Source organism: Tamandua tetradactyla, chromosome 11 (assembly GCF_023851605.1).
Source record: "Tamandua tetradactyla isolate mTamTet1 chromosome 11, mTamTet1.pri, whole genome shotgun sequence".
NCBI classification, from domain to species: domain Eukaryota; kingdom Metazoa; phylum Chordata; class Mammalia; order Pilosa; family Myrmecophagidae; genus Tamandua; species Tamandua tetradactyla.
The window spans coordinates 72,840,333-72,856,985 of NC_135337.1; the positions used below are offsets into that span (position 1 = coordinate 72,840,333).

Sequence of the window (16,653 nt, forward strand, 5' to 3'; positions counted from 1 at the left end):
GGACCCTGAGGCAGAAGCCGAGAGATGGGGATGGCAGAACAAGAGCATAAGAAAATACTGGGGCCGCCATATCGGCTCTCACTGCTTACCTGCATGCTGTTTCCAGAGGGCACAAGCAAGACTTCGTACTGCCAAACAACACTTGGCCTTTGTTTTGGTAACCAAATCTGTACCCTAAAAAATATAATTTATTACATTTTCGTTGTGACATAATTTCTAGTGCATTAACGCAAGATTCAGTAAACTAGCACGTGAGTGTGTATAAAGTCACTTTACCCTTCTCCCTATGCCTCCTCATTGGTTAAAAATGGGGACAATGCCACCTTGTCTGCCTGTTTCACAGGACTCTTATAGGTGTTACAGAGAAGGATATATAACAGGTCTGGTAAACTATAAAAGGACACACAAACGATTGGCGCTGCTGTTAGCTTCACCAATTTATGCTAACCCTCCTATTTGTTCAATTTATTTTTTATGAATTGCTTGGGATTTATTTAGTGTGCATGTTTCGTGAAGGGATAGTATATGGTGCTATAAAGACACTTTCTTCCTCGCATGGAAAGCTGTGGCATGCGGCCTTTAAAAATTTGCCTGACATAGAGGCATGTTGCTGCTGCAGGGCTACCACTGCACCTAATATCAGAGGATTGGAATGTGGCTGCTGTAGCCTCAGAGCAAGGAATGCAATTTAGCTCTCAGACCTGGTAAGGTGTGGGAACCCCTCACTTCTAACAGGTCCATGACTGTCTGTGTATAATACACTATTTATATGAAAGTTATTTTATGATCATTTAAAGTCAAATAGAGTATGAATTTACCTAAAATGAGGAACTGCAGCTCTGAAATGATGTGTTGATCAACCTTCACTTTTTTTTTAACCTTTTTAAAAAGTTATGGTTCCACCTTAAAATGTTACACTAGATTATTTATCCAAATCCTATAAATGTGTCTTTTTAATAGAATATGTGCATACACATTGGCCATGAATTCACAGAATAAATATCACAATATCAAGATTATTTTTCCATAATAATAATAAAATACAAGCATGCAATAGTCCCAAATATTTTTGTAAACATTGAAAACTCACAAACTGAGTTCGAAATTTGTGAGGGGGTTCATTTAAAAAAGTATTCAAAAAGAGATTACAAATATCATGTTAAACACTTGACTACATATGCCTAAGTTTAAGTAGTCCCATTTGTGCATTAGAATTCCTTATCAATAAAAAGGCATCGGTGGACAACATTTTTCAATATAGTGTTGGTCCTTTTGAGGAATGTAAAAGTGTAAGAACTGGCTTGTGGCCTCAAGATGTTTACCCTTTAATTTGGGAGGCAAAATGAAATATGTAAAGAAAAAAATATGTTTTAAATTATTTAATATTGGCTTTCTAAGTACAATAAAAAATCAAAGAAAGGAGACATCCCCTGCAGTAGGCTAGGAAAGGAGACAGAGTTACTTAAGAAGCACTAGGTTTGCTTAAGAGCAGAAAGATGTGAATTCTAGGTGAGGAAGAAAGGCTGAGAAGAGGATTTTTTACTTAAAGTTTGTTAAAAGAAAAAAATTCACTAAATCAGCACTTCGTTCATCTTTTCATCAAAGGCAATCTTGTAAGCAACTAGTAATGTGGACTCTGCTGTATACTTCAAAAATTTAACTCTGCTGGGCTGTAATTTACATAAAATAAAATGACACCTGTAGCTGTGCTGTCCGATGAGTATCGACAGTGTGTGCCTCTGGGTCGTCCCTCCACATTTCCTGCCTGCAGGGGTTAGCCCAGCTCTGTGCTCTGCGGGGCTCGCCTGGGGAAGCAGCAGCCGGCTGGCAGTGACCAGTGTGAGTATCAAATAAATGATGATCGGGACAGATTGCAAATTTTTGAAGTTAAAAAAAGGAATCCACAAATCCATACATACTGTTATAAATAAACATGAATAAACAGATAAATGGGGGAGAAGGAAGAGCTGTGTGGTAGAATGATGAAAAAGAAAAGCAGAAGGCACGATGGGATGGTAAGCTCGCTATTTGGACAACAGGTTCAGACAAAATCACCAGTGGCCAATGGTTCTTTAAACCAGTGGTAAAAATAGTGGCATAACTTTTTATGAGGGCAGGCCATAGACACACAAAGTAAATATGCATATGTATGTGTTTATAGATAGAGTATCAAAGCGTCTCTCCATAAAATGTTTGTTGCTTATTAATTAGTAAGTGCACCACACCCACTAAGTAATTTCACGATGGAGAGACTCATTAGGCACCTCCTAATCCAGTGATGAAGTTTCTATCACCAAACAGAACCAAAGGATAACAGGTGCTTCCCAATATGATACATGCAATATCTCAACATATTTTCTATGTTTGTGGCAAAAATTAAGCAATCATAAGAAAACATCAGAAAAGTGAAAACTAATGGACTGTCTATAATGTAAGTATCAAGATGAGGAGAGACCAGGAGAAAAATCAAGAACCGTTTCAGATTGAGGGGTCTAAAGAGAAGGTCACCTCACAGCACGAGGCCCTTGATTATATCCTACAGTCAGCCAAGTTTCCGTGGGGTTGAAAGAGTAGATAATGCCAGTTCAATATTCATTCCTGATTTTGGTGATCATACTATGATAACGTACACAAGTGCCCTTGTATTTAGGAAACACACTGAAATACGGTGCGGCAAATGAAATCTTCAGCTCATTTTCAGATGGTTCAGAAGTAAAAACAATTAAAGAAGCTAGGTAAAATGTGTTCAGAAGTTTCACCTACTATTTCTGCAACTGTGTGTAAATTTATAGTTACAGACTATTTTATATCCTTAAAACAGAACAGAACCATTTATATAAGTTGTCCAGGAAATATGGTTATAGAACACTTATGTATTATGACTGTCTTTAGAACTAGACTTAAATTCCTTAGTTCATTCACCCTTAAAAAATGTATTAAAACTTCGGACCCTAAGGGAAAATGTAGCGATACCAACACACCCATCAGGTCATCGGGTTTTCAACCCAGGAAGGGTGAGTTCATTTTCTAGATTTATAACAAATCTTGATATCTCACAGCACAAGGTCTTATTTCAGCTTTATCACAAATTCTTGGCATTACCCTTTGTGACGTCATGGCCCCATCTCTCCCTGCTGCTCCTCATTGGTCCAAATATAACGTCTGGGGATCAGGCAGGAGCGTGTTAGGACGGCAACGCGGCCGAGGGCCCTGTGCTGGAGGACCGGCCCCCCGCGTGCTGTGGGTCCTCCCTGTGAGAGGAAGGAACCCCCCAATGCAGCAGTCCCAGCCCCAAACGCAGCACCACAGGCAGTCCAGGTAAGCTCCGGGGCAGAGGGATGGGCAGAGCTCTTCATCTTGACCCCGAGGGCACGGTACACAAAGGGAAGGACGTTATGTCGGACGTCATCAAAGCTAAGAGCTTCTCCCCGGAGGACCATGTGAAGACAAGGAAAGGATGAGCTACCCTTCTGGCTTCAGCTCCACATGTGAAAATACTGGAAGTCATCAGCCCCCCTTTAGAAGACAAACCTGAACCAGCTGAAGAGGCAGGAGAGACCAGAGAGAACAGCCAAAGTCTGTGCCCCTGGATAGTGGTCACGGGAACCTAAACTGGTAGGGACACCTCAGCGGTCATTTTGGCTAACAGTTGCAGGCTGGCTGCTTCACCTTGAGCATGAGCAGTTTCCTGGGGGCCGGTGTTGGGGAGCCGCCACACTTTCCGGAGTTCTATCTCCAGGACTGCACCAGGTTCCCAGATGAAAAGCCAAGAAACATCCTCTTGTGGGTCTTGCAGGAGAAGGGGAAGAGTAACCAGCATGAAACACACTCACGCACTTTCCCTAAAAAAGTCAGTTCTCCAGGGGAAAAGGCTCTACCAGAGCAGCAGCCCATATCCTGACTCCACCCCACTGGCTCCCTCTCTCACCTACGGGAGGGGTGGAGCTAAGGAGAACCTGTGCCTCACAGCCAGATATGGCCACACCTAGGCTGAGCTCTGGCTTCACGTGGATGGAGCACACACCTAGCGTTATCAAACTTAAACAAATGGGAATCCTGTATTTTATGAATGATTGTTCTGTTAACCCACAGCTACTCTAGTAAAATTTTTAAAAATGTAATGGAGTAATCTATGAAGAACTCTATGCCCATAAATTTATGACATGGATGAATGTACAAATTCCTTCAAAGAATTTGTCAAAACTCACTAAGGAGAAACTTATAATCAATAGAGCCCTCTATCTTTTAAAATAATTGAATAAATAATTAAAACTCTTCCATGGAAAGAAAGCACCAAGCCCAGCCAGTTTCACTGGTGAATTTTCCTAACAGTCTAGGAAGTATGGTGGTAATTCTCCACAATCATTTCAAGAAAATACAAAGAGAAGGAATACTTCTTACAAGGAATACTTCCTGCTAGTGCTATGAGGCCCCTATAAAAACAAACCAGATAAACACATTTCAGTAAAGGAAAACTACAGACCAATACCTCTGATATACATAGCAGCAAAAAATATTAACAAAATATTTTCCAATCAAGTCTAATAATGCAGAAAATTTATCCACCATGAATAAGTGGGGTTTATTCCAGGCATGTAAGGCTGACTCAACATTCATAAAAACTATCAATATCACCCACCAACTCAACAGGATAAGGATATGATAAATCAATTGATCAAGATACAACATTTGACAAAATCCAGCATCCATTCATGATAAAGACACTGAACTAATATAGAGAGATGCTTTCTCAACTTGATAAGGAACATCTGTGAAGATCCTGTAACTAACATAATTAATGACCCAAAAATGGCGAATAAGGTTGTTCTCTCTCTCAATTTTAATAATTTATTGGAAGTCCACGCTAGTGCAATAACATAGGAAAAGTTAAAAAGTATATAAGTATAAAAGTTATACTTATAGGGAAGGAAGAAATGAAAATGTTTTTGCAGATGGCATGATTGCCTACTTAGGAAATTCCAAGGAATTGACAAAATTCTCTTGGGTTTGCAGGATACACATTAATATACAAAAACCCATTGCTTTCCTATATACTGGTACTGAACAATGGAATCTGAAACTAAAAATAATATCGTTATGATAACATCAAACAAATTAAACATTTAGGAATAAATCTAATGAAATATGTAAATACTTTGTAGGCAGGAATCTATGGAACTGTGATGAAAGAAATCAAGGGAGAGATATCCCAGTTCACAGATTGAAAGAGTCAATACTGTTAAGATATCAGTTCTTCAAAGCTTGATCTATATATTGAATGAATCCTGATCAAAATTCCAGAAAGCCATCTGGTTTTGTTTTTATGGGGGCCTCATAACATTGGCAGGAAGTATTCCTTACAGGAAATACTCCTTCTGCTTGTATGTTCTGGAAATGATTGTGGAGAATTACAAATGTGCCAAATTCTCAGATACTGATAATTGATTATAAGATTTATATGGATAGGGCCCAAAATGGCCAACTACAATACTGCAAATCAGGAACAAAGTTGGAGGACTCACAATCTTTCAATTCAAGACTTACAGTGAAGCTACAGTCATCAAGATAGCAAGGTGTTGGTGAGAGGTGAATATATATGTCAATGGATCTGAATAGAGAGTCCAGAGTAGACACACGGGTAGAGACCGGTGAACTTCCATAAAGGAGCAAAGACATTTCCATGGAAAAGTAGCCTTTCAACAAATGCTGCTGGAACATTGCACATCCATGTGTGAGAAAATTAACTTAGACACAGCCTTTACACCTTTCACAACAATTAACTCAAAATGGATTATAGATTTAAATGCAAAATGCAAAAATTTAAAACTTCTAGAGGTAAATATAGGAAAAAATCTAGGTGACTTATGGTTTGGCAATAAATTTTTAAATACAATACCAAAAACATTATCCTCAAAAATGTATAATCCAGACTTTATAAAATTAAAAAAAAAAACTTCTCTATAAAAGATGCTGTTAAGGCAACCAAGTGACAACCACAAAATTGGAGAAAAATCTGCAAAATATATGTCTAATAAAGGACTGGTATTCCAAAAATGCAAAGAACTCTTAAAACTCAACAATAATATAGTAAAAAAATAAAATAAAATTGGAAAAAGATGAACAAACACTTCAACATATAAGATATCCAGGTAGCAAATAAACATTTAAGAAGTTGTACAAATCAAAACAACAGTGAGCTAACCCTACACACTTACCAGAATGCATAAAATTTAAAAGCTGAAAATATCAAATGCTGGAGAAGATGTGAAATAACAGGCATGCTCATTTATTGTTGGTGGGCAGCAAAATGGCCCTTCTTTGGAAGACAGCTTTGCAGTTTTTTACAAAACTAAATGTAGATGAAACATAAAAATCCATCATCGGGGTGCAACAGTAGTTCAGTGGTAGAATTTTCGCCTGCCATGTAGGCGACACAGGTTCAATTCCTGATCCATGTACTTCCCAAAAACAATCAAGTAAAAACAAACAAATAAAAATTCAACAAATGGTGCTGCAATAATGGGATATTCATATGAAAAAAGAATGAAATGTGACTCTGCCATACAGCATAAAAAAAAAATCCATTACCACACTCCCAGGCATTTACCTAACTAATTTGAAAATTTATGTAAAAAAGTCTACATGTGGATATTTATAGCATCTTTATATATAGTTGCCAAAAATTGGAAGCAGAAAAGATGTCCTTCAATAGGTGAATGTGTAAATAAATTTTAGTACAATCATACTGTGGAGTATTATTCAACAATAAAAGAAAATGAGCTAAGATGTCATTTCTTGCTGGTAAGATATTGATAAATTTACTATATAAATACCACAAATTGAAATAAGCCAGTCTGAAAAGGCTACATACTGATTGGTTCCAATTATGTTGCCTTCCAGAAAAAGCAAATTTATCCAAAGATAAAATGATCAGTAGTTTTCAGTGGTTCAATGACAGCAGCGGAATGTTTGCTAGGTAAAATGCAGGGGAGTTTTTAAAGCAGTGAAACTGTTGTGTATGACACTGCAATGGTCGATTTGCATTTGTCAAAACCCATAAGAGTTTACAGCGCAAAGAGTAAACTTTAATATATGCAAATTTAAAAAAATCATTTAGGAGGTAGGGGAATCCCAGGATGGAATGCAAAATGTGGCAAAACAATCTAACTTCATCACAAACATATGAAATAATTTCCCTGAAGGCGGTTGGGGAGAAACTGCTGACCTAAGTGACCGTGGAACCAAGTGGAGTCTGTAAGACTGAAGACGAAGAAACTGAACAAGGGCCCTGGACTCTGGTGGATAAAGCTGTGTCTCCTGGAGCGCAGGCTAACGGTGCTGCACTGCTGTGCAAACGTGCTGGACCTGAACCATGGCTAAATGGACAGCAGATGATGGGAACCAGGAATCTCACCGTGGGAGAAAGACCACGGCCATTTCTACAAAATGAAAAATGCACTTACCGTTCAACCTAGCAACTGTTACTCCTGGGCATTTGTCCTGGAGAAATGAAAATTTGTGTTCACATGAGAACCTGGGCACAAATGTTCATAGTAGCTTTATATGTAACAGCCCACAACTGGAGGCAGCTTTCGAGGGGTGAATGGTAATGCACCCTTCCGGGGATAAACTGTCAACACATGCAAGGACTTGGATGAAATTCTAGGGAATTACACCAGGTGAAAAACGTCAACCTCCAAATGTTACGTATATGACCCCATATGTATAACATTGAGAAATGACAAATTACCTTTGCTTCGGGATTAGCTGGGTGGGGGCAGAGCAGTAGGAGGGTAGGGTTGAACTCTAACAACCCTCTGAACTGGTGGTCTTGGAACTGCTCGGTTTTGCCTGTGGTGGGAGATAGATCTACACACATTGTGAGATTGTACAGAACTAAACACACACACCAGACGCACACACCAAACCTGGGAAGATCTGAAGCAGATCCGAAGACGATCCGTGGATTGCAACAACGCCTTAGATTAGCTGCCTCGCTTAGCCATCGCCATTTGACTAGCAAACGTCCTGGGAATCCTGATGAGATCCCCTGATATGGGCCCGTGGCCTGAGGGGGAAACTTTAAGAAGTTTGAGGAGGCAGCAGAAGGGGCAGTACTGGAATGTGTTCAATGATTTATCACTTCCTTGGAAGAAGCCCCGAAGGAGGAGGCTCTCAGAGAAGTGGGTTTTGCTCTTCCTTACAAACAGTGTCCTGGATCAGGCATTGGAGGGTGTAATGTGAGATGGAGGCCTCATCAGCTTTCCCCAAATCTGCTCTTTGCACCCTTAAATACACCTTACCAACTTCAGTTTGACGACTGACGTTTGCCCTTGCCCAGAACAAGGAAATTGCTTGCATGATTGTAAAAGGGGACCTCACAAAGAACATTTTGAAGTTTTTAGGCCTAAAGCCCACCAGATACCAATGCCACCCTGCTCTTTTCAAGTCCCCTCTGAATGACCTGGGAGAGCTGGGCATTTACCCTAGCGAAAAAGGTCGGCGGGACCCAAACAAGGGCTTAGAAATATCCACACTCATGTGGCAGACCAGCTTTCCTCTCCAGAGTCCACTTGGACTGGGCCCTCATCGGAATTCTTCAGCCTCTCTGCAAGCTTTCCACCGTTTATGACTAAAATCTGATTACCGTCTTGATCGTTTTTTTCTGGGCAATTTCCCACAACTAGATCCATGTCAACTAGAACACAGTTTATTCTCTGGGTTCCTCGGAAATGGCTGGTTGGTAAATCTCAATCCGCTTGATTAAAGAAAAGCATGTAGTCATTTCTTTGCACAGCTACATGAAATGTATTGGCCTATTTGTTGTAATTTCAAATCCAATCAAATCATGGAGATTTTTGATACTTTTTTGTATGATCATGAGCCAAGTTCTGTCAAGTGATGCAGCCCGAAACCCCTAATGGCATCAGTAATCAGTTGTTGCATCCAGCTAATAATGAGTGATGTTCATGGAAATTATTGTCCAGTGTCTAGACTCATTTTCTTTTTCCTCCTTTGTGAAAGACTGGATTCATCTGAAAACTGTCACATGAGTCTAAAACAACAAATTCTTCTTTGATACCCAAAATTCAGATTATATTTCTTTTTTCTTACCTTTTCCAGCAGGTTGAAATCCATTATTTCAGATTATCCTCTATGTACAGTTTTTGTTGCTGTTTCCCTCAGTAGATTCCAAAGTGACATAAAACAAAAGGTTCAATAATCCCTTCAGATATCAGACAGCGAGACAATTAGCAAATGCTTTTTTTTTCTCTACTGATTCTTCAGATAGGAAAACTGAGGCAGGAAGTCCTAATAAGTTTTTCAGGCACATCTGTGGCCAAGGTGGTAGGAAACAAGGCTGTCCTTGAAGGGATTTTTGCTGTAGCAAGCTCACCTTGAGCTTGTCTCTTCTCCCCTGAATTGATATTTACATATATATATATAACTAATTAAAGAACAACCATGACAACTGAAGCATATAACATGAAATCAAAACTGAAAAGCTTCAAAAATAATTCACCAAATTACCTTAAGAAAGCAGTGATGGTAACCCATGTTGTTTAAACCCTTCAAAATGAATTTTTCCTAGCTTCTTGACCTTTGGCTCTGTTCTAGGAATACCTGTGGATATGACACTATTTCTAGACTCATGGAAGTCCTCTCATTAAAATCTCTGGAGTCCATAAATGAATGATTTTAAACTAGGGCTCCAGAAGTATATGCTTTGTCTCTCTCTCTCTCCATCTGTCTTTCCATTTTTCTAATCTCAATCTATAAATACTGGTGTATTATTTTGCTTCTGAGCAAGTGACCTCATTTTTGTTCATACCTTAAATAAAAATTCCATTTTTGTCTCTACATATACGTTTTATTTATTTGTGAATATTTTGTTCACTAGCAGGTTTTAGTTCTGTGGCTTTCTTTAAAAATCTAAGCCTGTGCACATCTCCTCAAGTGAAATAACTCAAAGGTGCACACCTCCAGTGCTGGGTTATTTGACTCACCTCTGGGGAAAATGCAGAGGGTTCAGCTTGATGCACATCCTTTCTAGCATCCAGGTTGAGTTGTGATGCTGTGTTACTGATAGCTCTGTGCTTACTTTGAGTTTTGAGTGCTTCCTGACTGACTTTTATTTTCATAATAAGTAAAGTGCAGTCATTATGTGCCATTAGTTAATTCATCTTGGAAACAAAGGGTTCTGCAGCCCATCTTTAAAGCATTTGATCCTGTTTAATTGGGAGGGTCCAAGCATTTAAGACAACTCAAAAACATGGCCACTTGCACACCTCTATTTCTGATTAGGTTACAGTGTCATCAAAACACAATACAGCAATCATTTGGATTCTGAGATCATATAAAACAGCAACTGAAACTTATCACCAGAATTTCAAATTTTAAATGTTTATCAAAGCAGCTCCATCATTTTTTCCAGTTAAGATAAGCAAATAGTAGAACGTTAAACAAATGAAATGCTTTATGGTAATGAAAAATATTTCTGCCTGTTATTATATTAGAGTTCCATGTATACTTTCATTTGAAAAATAGATTATGCAATTGATAAATGTTGAAAAATAAAATCCAAAGGTCATCTTTTGTGACACATAGACTTGGTCTCTTTAACTAGCATTTTAGAAATTAGTTCTTTTACATGGAATATAGATGTTGGGTTTCTTTTAAAAATTGGAAGATTTGATCCATTGGCCCCACATTCAGGCTTGACAATGATACCTTGGTGGAAGTGAAGAGAGGCTGCCTCTTTGGATAGTCCATAAGTTCCTAAGTTTGCTAGATTCTCTATAAACCCCTGTTGTCTTAAACCTTGACTCTTTCCCTTGTTTACTTTACCTGCATGGGTGCATATGCTACAAAATTATTTTCTGAATCTCTCTCAACTCTCAGATTCAGTTTCGGTATTTCAAGAAGCATCTTTCAAATAGTTTTCAAAACCTGATGCTAAGTGTTCTGTGTATTTATATTATAAAATTACATGCTGAATTGAAAAGATTTTCAGAAAACTCCTTGATATCATTGGCAGAATAAGGAGCTCAGCAAAATGAAGATTAAAAGTTAATATTTTGCCTTGACACTTTGTCAAAGCAAGTTGCATATTTGTGCTATAACAAAATTCTTTAGGCCCCAACGTATATTAAAAAAAAATCAAAGGAATGGAAACTGTTTATTCAAACATGAAAGGGGGTGCATTTTTTTAATATGCCCGGACCTGAAGTGAAGGCCATGCCAAACACCTGCTTTTCAGCTGTGGTTTGCCCCGTGGGCAGTGCTGCCACTCAGGGTGTTTGAAAAACACTGTCCAGACGAATTCATCATGAAGCAGCTGCCCAGATGTTCAGTTGCCTTTTAGCAAAACAGACATTATCTAAGATTTACAAAAGTCAAAGACCTTTCTGCTTTTCCCAGTGCCCCTTTCATGTTATCTCATCAACTCATGACAGCCCCAAAGAGGCAAAATCACTTAATACATCCATAACATCTGAATGCAACACACTTAATGGGAAAAGTGGCTTATGACTGGGAATTCTGGGTGGTGGAAAAAAGATTAGGAATTTCCTCATTCACTTCGCACTGTTTCTTTTCCTTTTTCTCCCTAACACCTTTTCAACTTTCACTCTAATAGGGCCACAGTAAATGTCTGCTGAATTAGAAAAAAAAAAAAAGATTTGAAAACCATTTATTTCTCTCTTTAGTATAGATTGAAATGCAATTCTGGATATTAATTTGACCTTTATTTAAATCTCTAAAAATAGTTAAATCAATTCTTTTTTACTGCCATAAAACTTGTTTAAATATTTTCTTGTGAGATGCAATAGGGACCCCTCCTGGCCAGTTTTAACAAGCGTGCTCATTTCTCAAGAAGTAATCTGCTTTTCACCAGGAACTGTTTACATGTGGCTGTTATTTCTCTAGGACAGCATTTTTTACTCATGCTGTTTCTAAATGTCATCATGATAGAACACTGGATTTGGATAAGAGGTGGATTGAGAAGATATTCTTTCCTCTGGCTTTGTGAGATTCTAGGTGTTTCACTGACAGGAGGGGAAGCATTTCACTCAACACGCACTGAGCCTCATTTTGCTGGACGCTGAAAGAAACATCAGCTAAATTCCCTGTAGCTGGAAGGTGAAGCTTAGTCACGTGGAGTGTCTAACGGCCAATCGTTACGGGCCTCCAGAAGCAGGACTCGGTGGAGACTGAAGAGTTCAGAAAAGAAGACTCGTGAGAGCAGGCTCGGAGGGAAGTAACTGGGGAGCGAAGCCGAGGGAGCAGGACAAAACGGCACTTGGCAGACCACTGGGGACAGACTGAAGGGTGCTGAGTTCCACATGACTTTCAATAGACGTTATGCCATGAGAACGTTGCTGGGAGAAATTAATCAGGCAGCGGTGTGCAGAGCAGATGGGAAGACAGCTAAAGGGGTGGAGACACTGGGGAACTTAACAGGGTTGGGAGAACTGCCACCACCACTGCAGATGCCATGGAAATTGATAGAAACAGATCCAGATGACAGAGTCATTTTCAAGGAAAGAAAAACCCCAATCAATTGACAGCCTTCTGGAATTAGTGGTAGAGATCATGAAAGGGGCAACTGGTGGGTTTCTGGAATAAAGGGTAGAGATCATTAAGGGGAAGAATAGGTCTGTCGGTTTCTAGCCCAGGTGGAGGACACTGACAGCAGAAGGAAGTTACCCACTGGAAGAAGTTACCTTCTTTGAGGGCTGGGAAGAAATACAAAGAGCCTAATAAGCTTAGGTCGTGGTGATAGGTTTCTGTGCATGTGTAAACCTATCATACAGCAGCTGACAAAAAGAACCATTGTCCACTGAAGAGTCAGGGACATGGAAACAAAACTGAGACATAAGCACAGTGAGGGAAAAAGAATTCATGTTAGTATTGCAGAGATGAAACCAGATGGACTTCGGGTCCTGAAAAGGTTCATAATCCCTGCCAGGAGGAAAAGGCATTTCAGGGGTTACAAAGGAACAGCTGGAGAGGAGAGAGGGGAATCCTGAAGGACGCCATGGAGGGAAGCCCAGCGAGGAGGGCTTGGCCAACAGCGCCAAATGCTCCCACGGGGTCACAGAGAAAGGGGCCTGAGAAAGCCCACAGATTCAGAACTTATGGGGCTCACTCAGGAGATGGCACTTTCTATGGATGGTAAGGGGAGATGCCGAGGGCAGGATCAAAGAAGGAGGGACTGAATGGTGAGGAGAGAGCGTGGTGATGGCCCCGACGTTTGGGAAGTTCTGTGCTGGCAGGGAGAAGGGAGAGAGTTCAGATACCGAGAACAGGCTTCCAGGTCAAACCGAGGCTTTCACAAAATGTCTGTCAGAGAAATCTGGAAGAAGTCAAGAGAAGGATAAGGTGGAGGGAGGAGAGCATGGGTGTGGGACAAGTATCTGGTGGCACAAGTGAGTTGGTTAGTTTTAGTGACGTGGTCAGGTAGAACATTCTCCTGGAAAAGATGGGCCAAGGGAACCCTTCCACCCCCTGGGAATTGAGTCAGTGTGTGCGACTTCACCTGTGGCCCGTCTGCCGGACACTGTGGAGGATGTGGGAACGAGCAGGGGCGTGGACACGTGCAGAGACTGCAGGACATGGGCTGGTGCCGCAGCAGAGGGGATGAGCTCGTGGAGTAGGAAATGATCACTCATTTCAGCGGGACTTGAAGGCAGTGAAACCTTCCCAGAGGCAGCCACACCTAAGCAGGATTCTGAAAGGTGAAGAAAGTTTTCGTAAGAGGACAAAGTGAGAACGGGAGAAGGAAAAATGAAGAAGCTGAGAAGTTCTGTGATGAGGGACAAATGGCAGCACATGAAGCTAATCAGATAAGCCAGTGTTCTGAGGGCCACGGCGCAGACTTCAGGGTCAACAAGGGGCCATAAACAGGTCCTATGTGGGACGTAAAATCAGATTTTCAGAAAGCTAGGGGGCATACTTGATGGCGCGTGGGGCAGGCAGTTACCTCCACGATGAGGCTGTTGTGAATAGTTCTTGTGAGCATGAACGAGGCCCTAAGCAGAGGCCTGCCAGGATCCTGCCCTGAAGTTACAGCCACCTTCATGCACATGTCATGCAACCCCCTGGTTCTCGCCCAGAGCTACGAGAGGGGGTGCTTTAGTGCCGAGTATCCAGTGCTGCTGGAGAAAGAACGCGGGAGGTCTGAGGACTCAGAAGGCACACGGTGGGGGCCGGTCAGGGTGAAGGGGGGTGAGCATCAGATGAGGTGGGGAGCTCCCATCTCAAAGGCTCAGAACACTGGGCAGTGGCACCGCAAGTGACTGACGTCAGAACCTGTGCTCCCCTGACTTCCGGGGCGCCCAGACTTACCTGAGGAAATCTGGCAGCCCCGGCCAAGCACCGAACACTGACCAGTCTAGATGTCCTCGTGAAAATGTCTGTGTATTCCCATTAGACTGCACGTCAGCTAAAGTAGGAAGCGAACAGACAGACAGATGGCACAGAATCCCCAGGCCATGCAGCTGCACCCCAGAACCCGGGGGCTGCGCAAATCCTCTAGTGGGGTCTGGCCGGTAGAACACAAAACAGTAGTCCGTGCGTCCTTGCCATGTTTCAGGACTTGATTTTATGTGGACATCACCACAAAAACCACAGGATGAGGACGGGATCGTTACACACATTCATGGATGAGTAAATGAGATTCAGAAGGTGAGAAACGTTACCAAGAACCTGGGATTTTACCTAAGAGGTTTTGGGAGGCAATCTGATCTAAATGTGTGCCTAGGGCACTTGGCCATAAATTGTGCTGTAGAGTTTTGTTTGGATTGTAGACTCATTCAGGCTGTCAGGGGAGATGTTCATTGGGATTAGGGAACGAATGCACCTCTCGGGAGCTCTCACTTCTGATATTAAGTGGCTGATTTATTGGGTGTTCCATTGCACTACATGTCCCCTCTTCAAGTATCATATTCTACTGAGATAAGCACCATCAGTTTGAAGATGCTCGATTATTTTATGTACCACTGAGAAACAAAATACACTGCCAATTAAACTAAAACGAAATGCTTTATGACTTAGGAATTTTAATTTGTACCTATGAAAAGAGATTTTTAGACTTACTTATGGACAGATTTGCCTTATACATTATTATTATTACCGTGCAAACACAAAAAGGAAAATACCAGGAAAGGTCATAGTTAAGTATTACTAAACGATGCTCACAGTCCACGTTCACGTCCATGTCGCTCTGGGGTTTCCTGCACGCGCGTGGTCCGAGGTATGGTGGGGACATAGCCTCTGCGGGGGTGTCCCGGCTGCAGCCTGTTCCCAGCCCCTGACTTCCCTCCCGCATGTTCTGACACTTGCTTTTTTGAGCTTTCCCAAAGGTGCAAGGGAGTCCCTTAAGCCGGCATGAGGTCTCACATGCCTTTCTAAAAGCCCTTGAATGGGTAGTTGTCTGAAATGTTGAGCAGCGGAATTGTCCAGTCTAATCCCCTGTCCTAACCCCTGATTCCCGCACGTGCAGCTGATGATGACAACTCTTCACAGCTGTCTTGGGACAATAAATCCTATAGCGTCTTCTTTGTAAAATGCATCCTCACACCTTGGACTTGAGGCGATGCGGTCACTCGGGATGTCTTAAAAGTGATGCATTAAAAAGGAGTGGACATAATAAAAGATGCAATATTCCAATTCCATGTATATGACACAAATCAGAGGTGTACCAGCTCACTGACACTGTACCTGCATTTTTTTCCCTTGCAGTTTTGTTTTTGATGTATTTCCATACAAAATCAAGGTCAGCTTTGGAAGGCCTTGGACACCTCGTGCTTCTCAAGCAGCTGTCGAAGGAGCGACCAGAAAGGTGAAACCGTGTAATGAGGGTCTTCCAGGGTTGGTGAATGAGGTATAAATGAGGTGACTCATAAGCCAGGTGGAAATCTTAAGGAAACATCAGAGGGGAAGCCCTCTGGGCCGCCTGCACCCAGCCCTCCGGTGCACTGCTGCCTTGTCACCGCATGGGGTGCTCCAGGTGCCCCTCACTTGTGCAGATTGTCAGCTTCTCTTGGGGGAATTTGTTAAACTTTGAGGAGACCAAGTCCTAGAAACAGTTGCCTTGTTACATCTTTGCTTTTAAATGCCCTTTAAAAAGATGAGGTTATGAAGAGTTTGACAAACCTCAATAAACTCCAGCTACAAGCACAGGCTGTGCTGGGGTGGCTAAAAGATGTCTGTGAATGATGATTGCAACAATGTAACTTCACTTCAAACAGCGAGGGAGGAAACACACCATTCACAAATCCAGTGACCCAGCTGGCAAGAACAAAGGTATCCTCTGCAATCCCATTGATTTGAAAGGTAAGGGCATCGTGGGGTCAGGAAGAGGCCAATGTCTGAGGCAAAACGAGACTATCTTCTCCACGCTGCAGAGGGAGCGGGAGTCACCCCCAGTCACTGAAGGCAGCTGGGAACTTTCCTCCTGGGAAAAAAAATAAAACCTGTCCCCTCCAGCCTTTGATGGCTAATTGGGGAGAGAACAGAGCTGCTGCTGCGGCACCTGCAGGACTGCGGGGTGACGCACGCTCCAGAGATGCCGAAGCCTGAGGCCAAGGCTGCAGACCTCCTTCCCCAGCTGAGGCACCAGGCGGAGACCTTTCTTCTAGAATTGTTCGG

At 41.7% G+C, this 16,653-nt stretch overlaps 2 long non-coding RNA genes across 2 annotated transcripts in view; one reads left to right on the top strand and one right to left on the bottom strand.

The window, feature by feature from the left end:
- The window catches only part of LOC143650276 (uncharacterized), a 27,195-nt gene extending 23,798 nt beyond the window's left edge, over positions 1 to 3,397 (bottom strand). Inside the window, exons 1-2 of the long non-coding RNA XR_013159494.1 lie at positions 3,103 to 3,397; positions 90 to 174 (exon numbers count right to left, since the gene is read on the bottom strand). This is a non-coding gene — a long non-coding RNA (uncharacterized LOC143650276). The remainder of the gene's footprint in view (positions 1 to 89; positions 175 to 3,102) is intronic.
- Positions 3,140 to 16,308, top strand: LOC143650275 (uncharacterized). Its single transcript, XR_013159493.1, has 3 exons — positions 3,140 to 3,318; positions 15,745 to 15,844; positions 16,254 to 16,308. It is a non-coding gene; the product is annotated as an uncharacterized LOC143650275 (long non-coding RNA).
- Positions 16,309 to 16,653: the final 345 nt, after the last annotated feature.